Here is a 14204-nt window from a genome sequence, read left to right as displayed (position 1 = left end):
GTAAGTTCTGGGGGCGGTGAACGCGATTTTTATTTGTCCTCTGAATGGCCCAGACTCTTTTATTTCCACACTTTGGCTTTTTAGGAGTCATGTGTGTGATTTTCAGTTGTCTCCTTTCTGTCTGTTTCTAGAAAGTTCTTTTTGATCTTGAGCAGAAAGAGAAGAATATTTTCCTAGATTTTGGCTTGATCCATGAATTTTTCTCTGCTTTGCTTCACAGGCAATTAGTTATAGTCCCTCCCCTCACCTTCTAAGTCTGACAGGCTGCCCTCTGACTGGGAGGTCCAAGGACAAAGGAACAAGGCTTCCTTACTCTGTCTTTATCCTATGACGCTGCTTCCAAATCTCAGGGGCTTGTCCGGAGTGAAGCTATCATTTTCTCACATCCATTTTCCTTCCAGAACTTTTCCTGATCATCCACTTAAAGATAGTAAGGCAACCACAGGAGAAGTGTACCTTTCAATTCCTAAGTAATATCTTTCTGAGAAATAAGAACACCCTGAAAATGAAGAGTTTGGAAGGTATCAAAAGGGTTTCATAGAGGCCAGTTGATACATGCCCATCATTCCTAAAGGTCAAGATATGTAGCAAGAACCTAGTTCAGGCATACAAAATAACCCTGGTAGTCAGGTTTTTAGCCTCATCAAAGTACAATTATAAATGTTGCTAAGGAGGATGAAAGCATCTCAATCCTGAGGGACCTAGAAAAAAAAAATGAAGTATCATTGTCTAAGAGTTAGAAACTATTTAGCAAAGAGACCAGAAAAGGGCAATCTGGTTTCAAGAAGACTCATTTAAGCCCCAAGTTAGTAAATAAATAAATAAATAAATAAAAATAAACAAAAAAAGACATGGCTCTGGTCAGGGGAAAGTATTGGCACAGAGAGAACAGGAAGGGAAATGGGCCAAAACAAAGGGTATGTCTTGACTCTTTATGCATCTGTCCCCATTTTATGGAAAGAAGTGTCCAGTTCAACCACCCACAATGGCAAGAACAGGAGAGAGGCTGATGCCTCAAGGATCAACTTTAGAAAAAGAGAAAACTAAAGTTTCCATCTGGCATTGTTTTCCCAAACTATTTGGCTAGATGTGGGGTATCTGCCACACTGTCTTTCCTCTCTGCTGGTGTCCCTCCCCTTGTATTAGCTAGTATACCACCTGAAACTGACTCTAGTCAGTTGGAAGGTATGAAGGGAGGCCTAATGTCACTCACGGTGAAGCTCCTGGTCACCACATCTGAGTTCCCCATCAGCTCCCTCTGAGGAGACACTAGGAAAAGAGACAAGGGAACGAAGTGTCCTACAACTGTCAGGGAGAGAGAGGGCCTCTTTTCCATTCCCCAAGCCATTCTCTCTATTCCAGCTTCCTGCCCAACCCCCCTTTTTCCTTCTCCCCACCCCCCAGTCTAGTCAACAGAAGAGTTGAGAGGAGTCCAATGTGCAGATTCTTACATAGTTTCTTTGTGAAACTAGTTCTGGTTTTAACTTTATTTTTTTTATTTCAAAGCAATGAAACTTTGCTTTGAAGCCAGATACCAATAGAACAGGTGGTTTCTGCCAGACTTCCACATGGTTGGGGAGATATTTGAACACCACACACACACACACACTTCCTTAAGGAACAGATGCTAGTGAAGGGGTTGAGCTCTGCACACATGATATTGTCCTCCCAGAGGACTGAGCACTGTGTAGAGAGAAATGGAGAGAGAACCAGAATAACTTCCTTGGGTAGAAATAGTGTCATCTGAACCTATTATTACTGTGAACTAAATATTATTTATCTATATTGAGAAATACTACTACTTCTAAAATCAAGACTTTTCCCTCACATGATTTTAAGAGTCTTGCTCCACAGCAGATGCAGTGGTATAGACCCTTTGGCCCTTTGGCTCTCCAGTATTCTAGAAAAGCCTTTTGATGGGTCTCTGAAAGGGAATTAGAGATTGCCAGAAGGATATATTGAGCTGAGTTGAACAAATCTATTCAACACTGAGAGCAGAGTCAGAGTTGGGACTGTCCACAAAGATCCCCTCTCTACTAAATTAAGAAAGACAAGACAAACACTAGAAAATTAAACAAAAGCTTCAAATGTTATATCACCAAATATTCTCCTTTCAGATCAGATGCTGGCCTCTCCACAGCTATACTCTCTTTTGGGGGACATCCCATACACCCCATTTCCCAGAATCTAATGACTTTCATAAGGTTCCTAGAAAGGGCAGCATGACATTTAATCTACCATAAATCAGACATTTACTACAAATTTGCCATCCAAAAATCACTCATGTACTTCATACATAAGAAAATTTTTCACCTAGATCATTATCAGAAAAGTCTCTTGATGGAAGAGGTTGTACGTCTTAAGGGAAGGTAATTTCTATGTGAAGAACTGTGGAAATAGGATGGTTCCTATTTTCAGTTTAAGTCTGAAGAACTCTTGTTCTGATATTCTTGGAGCCCCGGAGTGTATAAGCAGAGGAATGAGGAAGATGAGGGTGAGTGGGCACCAGCCTCAGCACTGAGTCACTGCCAAGGGATGCTGAGGGCTGCAGGTTTCAGACCCCCTGCATGAAATCTTTCCTGAGCCTGCAACCAGGAAGGAAGAGAAGAGAAGGCTCCCTTCTGTAGAGTCAAGGAGGAACAAAAGAGGACAGGTCACTGCATCCTGTACCAAGCCCCCTCCCCCTAAGATTTCCCAACATGGGGAAACTACATTAAAGCTTAAAAAAACTAAACTTGGGAATCAAGGGTAGACGGTAAACAAACAACCCTGTGCAAAGGGCTCCTTTGTAAGGCAACTCCAGTGACCCAAATGCTATGGGCTCTTTTCTGCTTGCACACATCACACCACCCATGCATCAAGCTGCATCCCATTCCCCCAAGTTTGGAATCCATCTCTTGGTTTCTCAACTAGATTATGCACTACCCCATAGCCGCTTTCTGCCCTGCCCAGAACATATGCTGTTCTCCTAGAGCCTCATGGGAATGAGGTCTAGCACCAAATAGGCTGTATCAAAGGCATAAACAAATTTGGACAAATCTGTGATGGTAGTAGTTGAGAACAACCTGTGGAAAAACACACAAGTTTGTTAAGAAATTGGGTGGTGGGTCCCCAGCTGATGAAGCACTGGAATGTCTGTTACTCTCATAATCATCTTGTTTTAATACCCTAGAGCTGCCAAGCAAAATTTCCGTCCACATAAGAGGCTCCAGATACATCCCCCTCTCCTCATGTCCTCTTGCTCAGGCCTGAACCACTTTGTATCATGCTTGTTCTCCGAGCATCACAGAAAGATGAACGGTGCCTCCATCGTCATCCCACTACCTGTCACCACCCCCCACACCCCTGCACACCCCTCCTCTCCAGGCTCCACGACTTCACAGTCTTACTGTTGTAAATACTGTTGTACAGTTTGTAATCATCAACTAATCCCGTTGTCAAAGGCCTCGCCTGCTGCGCCTTCTCGCCCTTGAGAAAGGCCAGGGAATCTAGAAGGGGTAACCTTTCGAGAAGAGCTTCAGGGTCATCTCTGTGTGAGACGCTATGTATATTCCTGTAAGATTGCATTTTTATCTAAGGAATGATGTTATTTAAAAAACAAAGAAAAAAAACAAAAAACAAGAATTGCAAATAAATTTCTTAACAATGTCTACACTGGTTTTATCGTATCTTCCACATCCTTCCTCTTCTTGTGTTTCCTACAGGTTATAAAAATACACTTAACTGCCAGATTACCCTCTCAGAACCTCCAGAGGGGTGGGAGCCGGGAAAACATGTGAAATCTGAAGCCGATGATAATCTCTAACCTTATTTCAGCAATTTATTCACTCCTTCCAATGAAAACGTTAACAGAAAAACAAAGTTGACAAGGAAAGAGAATAGGAGGAATTGAATGGATAATCCACAAAACAGAAGAGCATCTTCCCCCCCTCCCCCCACAATATTTGGAAAGGCATAAAATTGGTTCTGAATGAATGAAGGGAAGAAGGGAAGAAGAAGGGAAGGGAGAAAAGAAGGAGGGAGGGGGAAGATCAGATTATGTATATTAAAGATTAAAAATTCAAGGTTCTTTTTTTTGGGTTCTGTTTTATTATTAAACTGGCTCTGACAAAGCTTCCAGAATAATTCCCTGTGTAAAAATAATTTGTCCCAGAAATCCATGTGTCTTAGTTGAATACAATTATAACAACAGAAACCCTCCCACCGTTGGATGTTCAAGTCCATTTTAGGAATTAAAGGACATCAGCCAACCTCCCTACTTCTCCAGAGCCTCCCTCCTCCCTAGCCCACCACCCATACCCTAAGCTCTGAAGTCTAGGGCCCTATGAGGAGAACAGAGGAGTGAAAGAGCTGGGGACGGTAGCTACCAGAGCAGGCTGGGAGGACACTCCACAGGGACCTGCCCACAAGGTCACAACCCATCAGCAGATCCAGTCATTATTAAAGCACCAAAGTTTGTAAATGATGCCTTTAACCAATGAGAATAGATTCAGGATTCACCCTATAATGAAATTACTCTGCCTTGCATTTTGTATGCTTTCCTGAATGGGAGTAAAAGGAGTGGAGGGACAGCCCATGGCAGGAATTAAACATAACCATAGGAGCACATCACCAAACTGAGGCATCCCTTATGTGTGCAGGGCCTCACTTCTGCTTTATAATTTGGGGTCAGCTCTTTCAGCCTGGCCTGGCCTTCAAACACTCTTCCTATATCAGGTCTACTTCTGCCCATTTCTTCCTTTGTCCTCACAAGAAAGAGGTGAGAGTACTAGATATTAACTGGACTGCACTTGCTAATGGACTGAATTACTGCATGGTAAAAAAAAAAAAAAATCAGTATACATACATGACACTCCCTCTTGTCCTTTAATTTTCTAACCTCCATGTAATGAGCAGAACTAAGCATTCTTTCTACAAATCTCTATCTCTTCCTTATTTTTTTCTCCCTTTGTTTCCATATGGCTTGCCAGGTAAGTGGCTCACCAGTCCTTCAATCTTCTGCTCTTCACAGCATATAGGGATATATTAGCCCAAGAATTAGTCTGTGAAAAGTGGGGGAGCAGAAGATTCTGAACTCACCAAGAGCTAAAATGAAGGGCTCCAATCCAGCCTTCACAGAGCGTTATGTTGTACATTATCAGACGTTATTCTGGCTAACGATAGAGTAACATTTACTTTCCAACTGACTACAACGCCATGTATATAATTTCCTGGGGAATCCCACAGAGAGGAGAGGCAGGGCAGAATTTGGCACTCTTGAGAAGTTCAAAGAACATCAAAATCCCCCATCACAAAGGTTGACAATTTAAGCCCAAGTGTTTCAATGATGCTCCACTGAGATTCCATGTGACACAATTTCGGAATCAGAAAATATAGTTATATATTTGAATACCATTATCTGTGTGACATAATTCTTGATACTCAGTAAAGCCTTCTCTTCTCACAACTGACACATGCAATTCTATCATTTGTGTCTCCTCTTTTTAACTTAGGTATTATCAAAGTGTGGTTTCTGAACCACCTGGCAGAATCATTTGGGATACTTGATTAGAACACAGATTCTTAGGGTGCCTGCGTGACTCAGTCAGTTAAGCAACTGACTCTTAATTTTGGCTCAGGTCACGATCTCACGGTTCCTGTGTTCGAGCCCCGCATCAGGCTCTGCATTGCTGGTGCAGAGCCTGCTTGGGATTCTTTGTCTTCCTCTCTCCCTGTCTCTCTCTCATTCTCTCTCTCTCTCTCTCTCTCTCAAAAATAAATAAATAAACTTTAAAAAATTGTTTAGAAAGAACACATATTCTTGTTTTACCCACAAACTTGTCCTTATCTCAAAGCTATTAAATCAGATACTTTGAGGTTGGAGCCCATCAATATGCATTTCAGCAAGCTCTCCAAGTTGTTCTTATTTAGACCAAACATTTCAAATTGCTGGTATCAGACTGATTTCTATTAAAATGCATGGTCCCTGGGAGAGGAAAATTTTTAAGCTTCTTTCATTCCATTACATTCCAGGGGAAACCAAAGGCCTTAGAGGATATAAGTAAAAGATTTGAGAGCAGATTTTGATGGGAAATGGGAGCAATCATTGTCAGCACTGAGGAGGGAGAGTGGAGACAGAAGGGAAAGTACAACAAAATATGCAAGAAGGTAAAGGTTTAGGTAACAGAACCAGAGGCATCGTGAGGCAAACTTCTATTTCACCCACCTAGGAATTTTGATTTGTCTAGGGAAGCAATGAAGTCAGATTAAGCAAGTGATCTGGCCTCTGTTCTAAGATCCAGTGAGAAATGAAAGATGGCTTGACCTTCTACACATGGCTGCCATCTTAAACATCTTCTTATGTTTCTTCTTCTTAGTCTTCCAGACTAAGACTACCAGAAAGACTTCTTCTGAAAACTCCTTTGAAGGTGCGGTAGTCCTCAAAGTCAAGCTACTGTCAGTGGGACTCTCCCCTAGTCCTCTCTAGAGCATCTTAAGTTAGAGGAATGTCGGCAGTCTACATCAGGGATCAGACTAATAGGTTGGGACTGATAGGATATAGGAGGAACAAGAAAGAGAAGACTCTGAGGTGTTGAGGAAGAGGATCTTGATGAATTACCTGTACTTCAGGCATTCTCCAAACATAGCAATGAGTGGCAGTCACCTCTAGAAATTCTACCTAATAATCTTAAAATGTCAGGCTTGTGCTCAGGAAAGGAGAGAATTTGAGATATGTTAGTATTAGGGTGGCTACATTGCATGTTGTCTATAACTAGGACTTTTGAGAATAAAGAAGTTCTGGCCCCTTAGTTGTCCATCCAATGAAGACCTTTGGTCGCTCTGATTAGAACCCAGAAGAGAGTGCAGCCTAAAGAAGATGGAGCATGGATTAGCTGGCACTTGGTAAACAGAGCCTCCTTTAACTCCACTTTTGCTCCTAAAATCAAGTGTCCACAGACTGACCTTTTTAAATAAATCAGATTACATCACATCCCTGCTCTCAACTGTCTAATGCTTTCTCATCACATTTGGATTAAAATCCAAAGTCTTTACCATGATCTATAAAGCCTTAAGCATCTGGCTTCACCTACCCCTCTACTTCTCAGACCTCATTTCCCACCATTGTCCCATCCCACTCACTCACTTCCAGCTATAATCACCTTCTTGCTGTCCATTAAACACATAAAATGTATTCATTCCTTTGCCAGTTATCAGTTTTTTGCTGCTAAGCACTAAACCTATGCTTTTTACCCTGCTCTGTGATACTAGAGTTCAACCACATAAACATTTCTCCTTTGCCAGCTGGCTCAATGCTTAGTACAGTCTTTGTCAATAGAGGGCACTGAAAAGCCATTGCAAAATAAAGGGACTTCCTTTCACAATTCAGTGTGTTATTTTTAGGCAGATAGCCATGGAGCAGTATGTGGGAGGCTTGGTACTGGTCATCTCAGTAGCCTTTACATACCAGCTCCAGCCTGCTGATGACCTCCAGCAGGTTTCTCCACCACCCAACAGGCCATGTTTATGGACCTTCTCTGACCCATGCCCTCTGGCAAGTTCCCTTAGCACTAGCAGGCTGTGTGATCCTGTAGCAGCCATGCCTCTCCAAGAATGTCTGGATCAGCCTTGAGGTGAGTGGTGAGGAGAGCTTTTCTAAGTTCTTAGTTCCTTCCTAAACTACTCTCCCTCAGCCCTAGAGATAGTAGCTACTTTTTTCTTCTAGTTTGATAGCTAACCCTTTTTATAAGCAACAATTCTTTATATTAAATTTCTTCTACTCAAATTACTGGTGTGGGGTCTGTCTCCTGATTGAACCCTGATATAGAATTGATACTAGAATGTTCTGGAGAGACAGACTCTCAACGATAGAATTTGAGAGTGAGTTTGGTCATGTATTAGCATCTGAGGGCAATACTAAGTTCTTTGTTAGTGGAAATTGGATGCCGGTTATCCGTGACGTAGAGTGACATCCCAGTTAATAAAATTGCCACCTATGATGATGTATTAATTAATGCCTTGGGAGCCCAAGTAGCTGCTGCATTTATTATTATGGCAGTAGTAATGACAAGGACTGTGGTGTGGAACTGACTTTCCCAAGTACATTGCATTACTTATGGGAAGAAAAATGCTCAGGATCATAACCTGAGAATCGGAAAGCTCCTACCACAGTCCTAATATAATGTTTTATTTCTTATAACTAATATTGCTGAATATCAAGCACTAATTTAACTGCGAAAGTGGTTGAATTACAATAGCAGTTGGATTCACAGCCTTCACAAGCTTCTTAAGTGAAAGTTAGAACACTGATTCAGAAATAATGAGACCTCGAAACATGGATGGAGAAATCTGGTAGGATTCAAATGAAGTTGAGATTCTAAAATCTCTAAGTCATTCTGAGCATCCCTTTGCAACAGAAGCAGATAAGTGCTACAGTGACTAGCCTTCCTTTGCTGGAAAACTATGATAACGTCATCTAAAGCAGATGTCTTGAAAGGGATGCTTATTCTCCTCAAGATGCACTATCATCACCTCTTATTGATTCTAGACCCACAACTTGGGTCAAATCTCAGCATGTGTCAGGGACTCAGACACACAGTATGACCCAAGAGGAAATGGCTTGTACTCTAAATTATGACTTGTAAACCTAGGAATATGTGGGAGTGTACTCTAAGGGAGTTAGAACATGGAGAGTAGAGGGATACCTGGGTGGCTCAGTTGATTAAGCATCTAACTCTTGATTTTGGTGCAGATCATAACCTCATAGTTCATGAGATCGAGCCCCTCATCAACTTAGCGCCTGCTTAGGATTCACTCTCTCTCCCAGTCACTCTGCCCCTCTCCTGCTCCTCTTTCTCTCTCTTAAAATAAATAGATAAACATAAAAAAAGAACATGGAGAGTGGAATATAACTCTGTATCAAACCAAATTAATTTTTTTGTATGTACTTACTAGAGATTTCAGATTTTGTATTTCTTTTTTTTTTTAATTTTTTTTTTAACGTTTATTTATTTTTGAGACAGAGAGAGAGCATGAACGGGGGAGGGTCAGAGAGAGAGGGAGACACAGAATCTGAAATAGGCTCCAGGCTCTGAGCGGTCAGCACAGAGCCCGATGCGGGGCTCAAACTCACGGACCGCGAGATCATGACCTGAGCCGAAGTCGGACGCTCAACCGACTGAGCCACCCAGGCGCCCCTCAGATTTTGTATTTCAAATTATGCAGATGGAAGTGGCTCTGACACCTTACTTAGGTGGTCTACTGACTCTTGGACTCAGTAATGTCCTCTGCTTAATGAGAGATACCATAGTTTCAATGATCTGATATGAAGGAAGGTATCTGAAGGTTTAGGAAGATGGAAATGTTGATATGTACTTATCATGTGTAATATGCATACCCATACCCTCAACCACATTCCCTGAGAAGGCTTAGAAGACCCTCCCATCACTAAGATATTGAGAAATAAATTAGTGAAGGAGTACCTGCATCCTTTCAAAGCTCTGTAGTTACTCTCATTTATAGACTAGATATGGCCATGGGGGATGCTACACTGATTTCAATAGGCTCAATGAAATCCTGGAGTTAGGAAGATCAAGAGACAGCATGTCACTGCCTGACAAGGTGAACACATTTACTACATAAAGGGGAGCAGGTCCTTATCAGGGAAATACAAATCAAAACCACACTCAGATATCACCTCACGCCAGTCAGAGTGGCCAAAATGAACAAATCAGGAGACTATAGATGCTGGAGAGGATGTGGAGAAACGGGAACCCTCTTGCACTGTTGGTGGGAATGCAAATTGGTGCAGCCACTCTGGAAAACAGTGTGGAGGTTCCTCAGAAAATTAAAAATAGACCTACCCTATGACCCAGCAATAGCACTGCTAGGAATTTACCCAAGGGATACATGAGTGCTGATGCATAGGGGCACTTGTACCCCAATGTTTATAGCAGCACTCTCAACAATAGCCAAATTATGGAAAGAGCCTAAATGTCCATCAACTGATGAATGGATAAATTGTGGTTTATATACACAATGGAGTACTACGTGGCAATGAGAAAGAATGAAATATGGCCCTTTGTAGCAACGTGGATGGGACTGGAGAGTGTGATGCTAAGTGAAATAAGCCATACAAAGATACCATATGGTTTCACTCTTATGTGGATCCTGAGAAACTTAACAGAAACCCATGGGGGAGGGGAAGGAAAAAAAAAAAAGAGGTCAGAGTGGGAGAGAGCCAAAGCATAAGAGACTCTTAAAAAGTGAGAACAGGGGCGCCTGGGTGGCGCAGTCGGTTAAGCGTCCGACTTCAGCCAGGTCACGATCTCGCGGTCCGTGAGTTCGAGCCCCGCGTCAGGCTCTGGGCTGATGGCTCGGAGCCTGGAGCCTGTTTCCGATTCTGTGTCTCCCTCTCTCTCTGCCCCTCCCCCGTTCATGCTCTGTCTCTCTCTGTCCCAAAAATAAAAAAACGTTGAAAAAAAAATTTAAAAAAAAAAAGTGAGAACAAACTGAGGGTTGATGGGGGGTGGGAGGGAGGGGAGGGTGGGTGATGGGTATTGAGGAGGGCACCTTTTGGGATGAGCACTGGGTGTTGTATGGAAACCAATTTGACAATAAATTTCATATATTGAAAAAAAAAATAAATAAATAAGGGGAGCAGGAACAAAGGTAATCAGAATGCTTTTGGCCAATTGGGATCTCAAGTGGTGGTTAATTGATTGTATAGTAATAAAAGAGATCTCCTATTAAAATATTGCTAGATCCATGACAGGAGTCAACTATGACCCATGATCCAAATCCAGCCCTTACTTATTTTTATAAATAAAGTTTTATTGGAACACAGCTACACCCATATATTTACATACTGTCTATGGCTGCTTTCCTGCCATACCTGTAGAGTTAATTAGTTGTGACAGGGACTTTTTGGCCTACAATGCCTAAATTTTTACTATTTGGCTTTTGTCATTAAAAGTTTGCCAACCCAATGAGAAAGAATGAAATATGGCCTTTTGTAGCAATGTGGATGGAACTGGAGAGTATTATGCTAAGTGAAATAAGTCATACAAAGAAAGACAGATACCATATGTTTTCATTCTTATGTGGATCCTGAGAAACTTAACAGAAGTCCTTGGGGGAGGGGAAGAAAAAAAAAAGAGATTAGAGAGGGAGGGAGCCAAAACATAAGAGACTCTTAAAAACTGAGAACAAACTGAGGGTTGATGGGGGTTGGGAGGGAGGGGAGGGTGGGTGATGGGTATTGAGGAGGGCACATTTTGGGATGAGCACTGGGTGTTGTATGGAAACCAATTTGACAATAAATTTCATTAAAAAAAAAGTTTGCCAACCCAGAGGTGCCTGGGTGGCTCAGTCGGTTAAGTGTGCTACTTCAGCTCAGTTTATGATCTCACAGTTTGTGAGTTCAAGTCCCACATCAGGCTCTGTGCTGACAGCTTGGAGCCTGGGGCCTGATTTGGATTCTCTCTCTCTCTCTCTGCCCCTCACCTGTTCTCTCTCTCTCTCTCTCTGTTATAAATAAACATTAAACATTTTTAAATAAATAAATAAATAAATGCCAACCTGGATCTATATAACTGAAAAACTTCTGTTGGTTCAAGATCTGGTTTGAGTCATCGCAATGGAGACTCATGATCTTTCATCCAGTTTCTAGTCCTAAGCCAATTCACAGATCCCGAGACCGTTGGTTAAAGGGGAGACACTCTGCAGAATGGCCACAAGTATATACAGCAAACATTCCTCTAGGACTTCCCTGAGGATATCTGTAGCCATTTACCAGTAGCTGGGCACTGGAGCAAAGGAAATACCCAGACTATTAAGGGATCGGTAGATACAGGCTCTGAATTGAAGTTAATTCCTAAGAATCCAAAACACCACTGTGTCCCACCAGAGTGGGGGTTCATGGTGCTTAGATGATAGATATATACCTCACAGAACTGTGTCTGATCAAGGAACTAATTTGGCAGCAAAGAAAGTATAGCAATAGGCTCATGCCCATAGAATCTCCCACAATACTCCATTACCCAGAAGCAGCTGACTGAATTGAAAGGTGGAAGGGCTTACTGAAAACTCAGTTATAGTATCAGTTGTGAGACAGCACCCTGAAAAGATGGGGTCTAACAGGCTAAAATACATGCTTTGAATCAGAAGCCATTATGTGGTGCTATCTTCCACACAGCCAGAATATATATACCCTCTGAATCAAAGAGTAGGAGGGAGAGAAGCTCCTCTCACTATTATACTTAAAAAAAAAAAAAAACATTGGCAGAATTTTTCACTTCCCATTCAGCAACCATGAACTCTTCTGGTTTGGAGGTCTTAGTTCCCAATGGGGAAGTGCTTCTATCAAGGGCATGATGGCTCTATTGATTTGGAAGATGAGACCACCACTTGGCTATGTGGGAATCTTTATGCTGAACCAACAGGCAAAGGGAAAAAAAGAGTTACTCTACAGACTGGAGTGATTGATCACAACTGCCAGTGAGAAATTGAGTTGCCCCTACACATAGGGGACAAAGAAAACTATTTCTGGAACCCAGAATACTTCCAAGCCCAATAGTGAAGGTTAATGGAAAACTATAGCCAACAAAAGGAAAAGTTAAGACTCTTGAAGATTCAGACCCTTCAGAAATGACAGTTTGGGTCACCCTATTAGGATATTTTGGGTTACCCTATTAGAAACTTAAGTTTCTGGCTCAGGGCAAAGAAAAACATAAGTAAGAAGGGAGAAATATCAACTATGACTTTGTGACCAATTACAAGGATTATATCAGTTTTACATATTTTCTTTTTGTGTACATATTTATTTGTAAATTGTAACTATTTTCTTCTCTCTTATTCCTTCCCTTATTATTTTATATATACAAGTTGCTAAAAATTAGCTCTGTAGGGGCACCTGAGTGGCTCAGTCAGTTAAGTATCTGACTTAGGCTCAGGTCATGATCTCACTGTTTCTGTGTTAACAGCTCAGAGCCTGGAGCCTGCATCAGATTCTGTGCCTCCCTCTCTCTCTGCCCACCCCCCCCCTCAAAAATAAATAAAACATTAGGAAAAAATGTTTTAAGAAAAGAAAATTAACTTTATAATTTAGCCATTAAGTAACAAAATTTTCAATGGAACTATGACCAAATTTGAAAGTACTGAATACAGTCAGCAATGGGTATAATGTCTATTGTGACTATTTTCAGTTTGGAGAAAGTGTGAGCACTGCTTCCTTGTACAAAGAACAACTACAGCTTTGTTAGGTGGAAACAGAGTTGTTTCATTGTTGTTTAGAAGTTTAAATGTGTGCAGGAAGATACATATTGAAGCTGAGTTGCCCAAAGGATAGACTGCCAGTTACCAATTTATTATCTTTTTTTTTTTTTCCTGCCCCAGCTTTGTGATACAAGGGCTGGACCCTGTAAACACTTCTCCTTTGCCAGATGGTTTAGTGTTAAGATTTGTCATTAGATAAAATAGGTAATACTGGAAGGACACTAGGAGGCAATAGTAGAAAGAAGGGAATTCCTTCCAATGTGCTATTTCTTGGTGCAGCAGCCACCAAGTTCTGGTGTGTGGGAAGCTCGCTAGAACTCATCTAAGTAGCCCTATGGACTGGCTTCATTTGCACTCTCCGGCAAGTGAGTCTGCTTCTACAGGGTAGCTCTGACCCAAGTTTGCCACCCTCTGGCAGATTTTCTCATCCCCCACAGGCTACATCTTCCTGTAGCAGTCATACCCTTCCCTCCTGGTTCATCTCCATCAGTCCTAGAAGCAGAAGCTATTTTCTGTGATTGCTACTTCCAGATCCCTTATAGTCCTCTTTTATCCCATTACATAATCACCTTTGACTACTTAGACTTTGCACCAAACTCTCCTTGTTCAAATTATTGGTGTCATTTCTGTTCCTGGTTAAACTTTGACCAATACACCACCTCAGAGCCCTTGCTCTTCCCTCTGTCTGAGACAGTCTTCATCTGGATAATTGCATGCTCAAATATAGCTGTTGACGGACTGCTGTCACTGTCCAGACTGTCCTTCTTGTAATTAAGCTAAAGTCTCTGATGCAGCCTCTATTCTGTGAAACAAGATGGCACAGATCCAACCACTGAGCACCATGCCTGCAACCAGGATAAGCCCAGGGAAAGGGGAAATGCAAGGTTTACTTGGGATATAAACCAGACCTTGAGTTTTGACTCTCAATAAACCTGCCTGAGAATAGTATTACC

The sequence above is a fragment of the Panthera tigris genome, chromosome B4, assembly GCF_018350195.1.
Source record: "Panthera tigris isolate Pti1 chromosome B4, P.tigris_Pti1_mat1.1, whole genome shotgun sequence".
In the NCBI taxonomy this organism is placed as follows: Eukaryota; Metazoa; Chordata; class Mammalia; order Carnivora; family Felidae; genus Panthera; species Panthera tigris.
The sequence above is the reverse complement of the archived record's forward strand: the minus strand, read 5'-3'. Positions refer to the sequence as shown.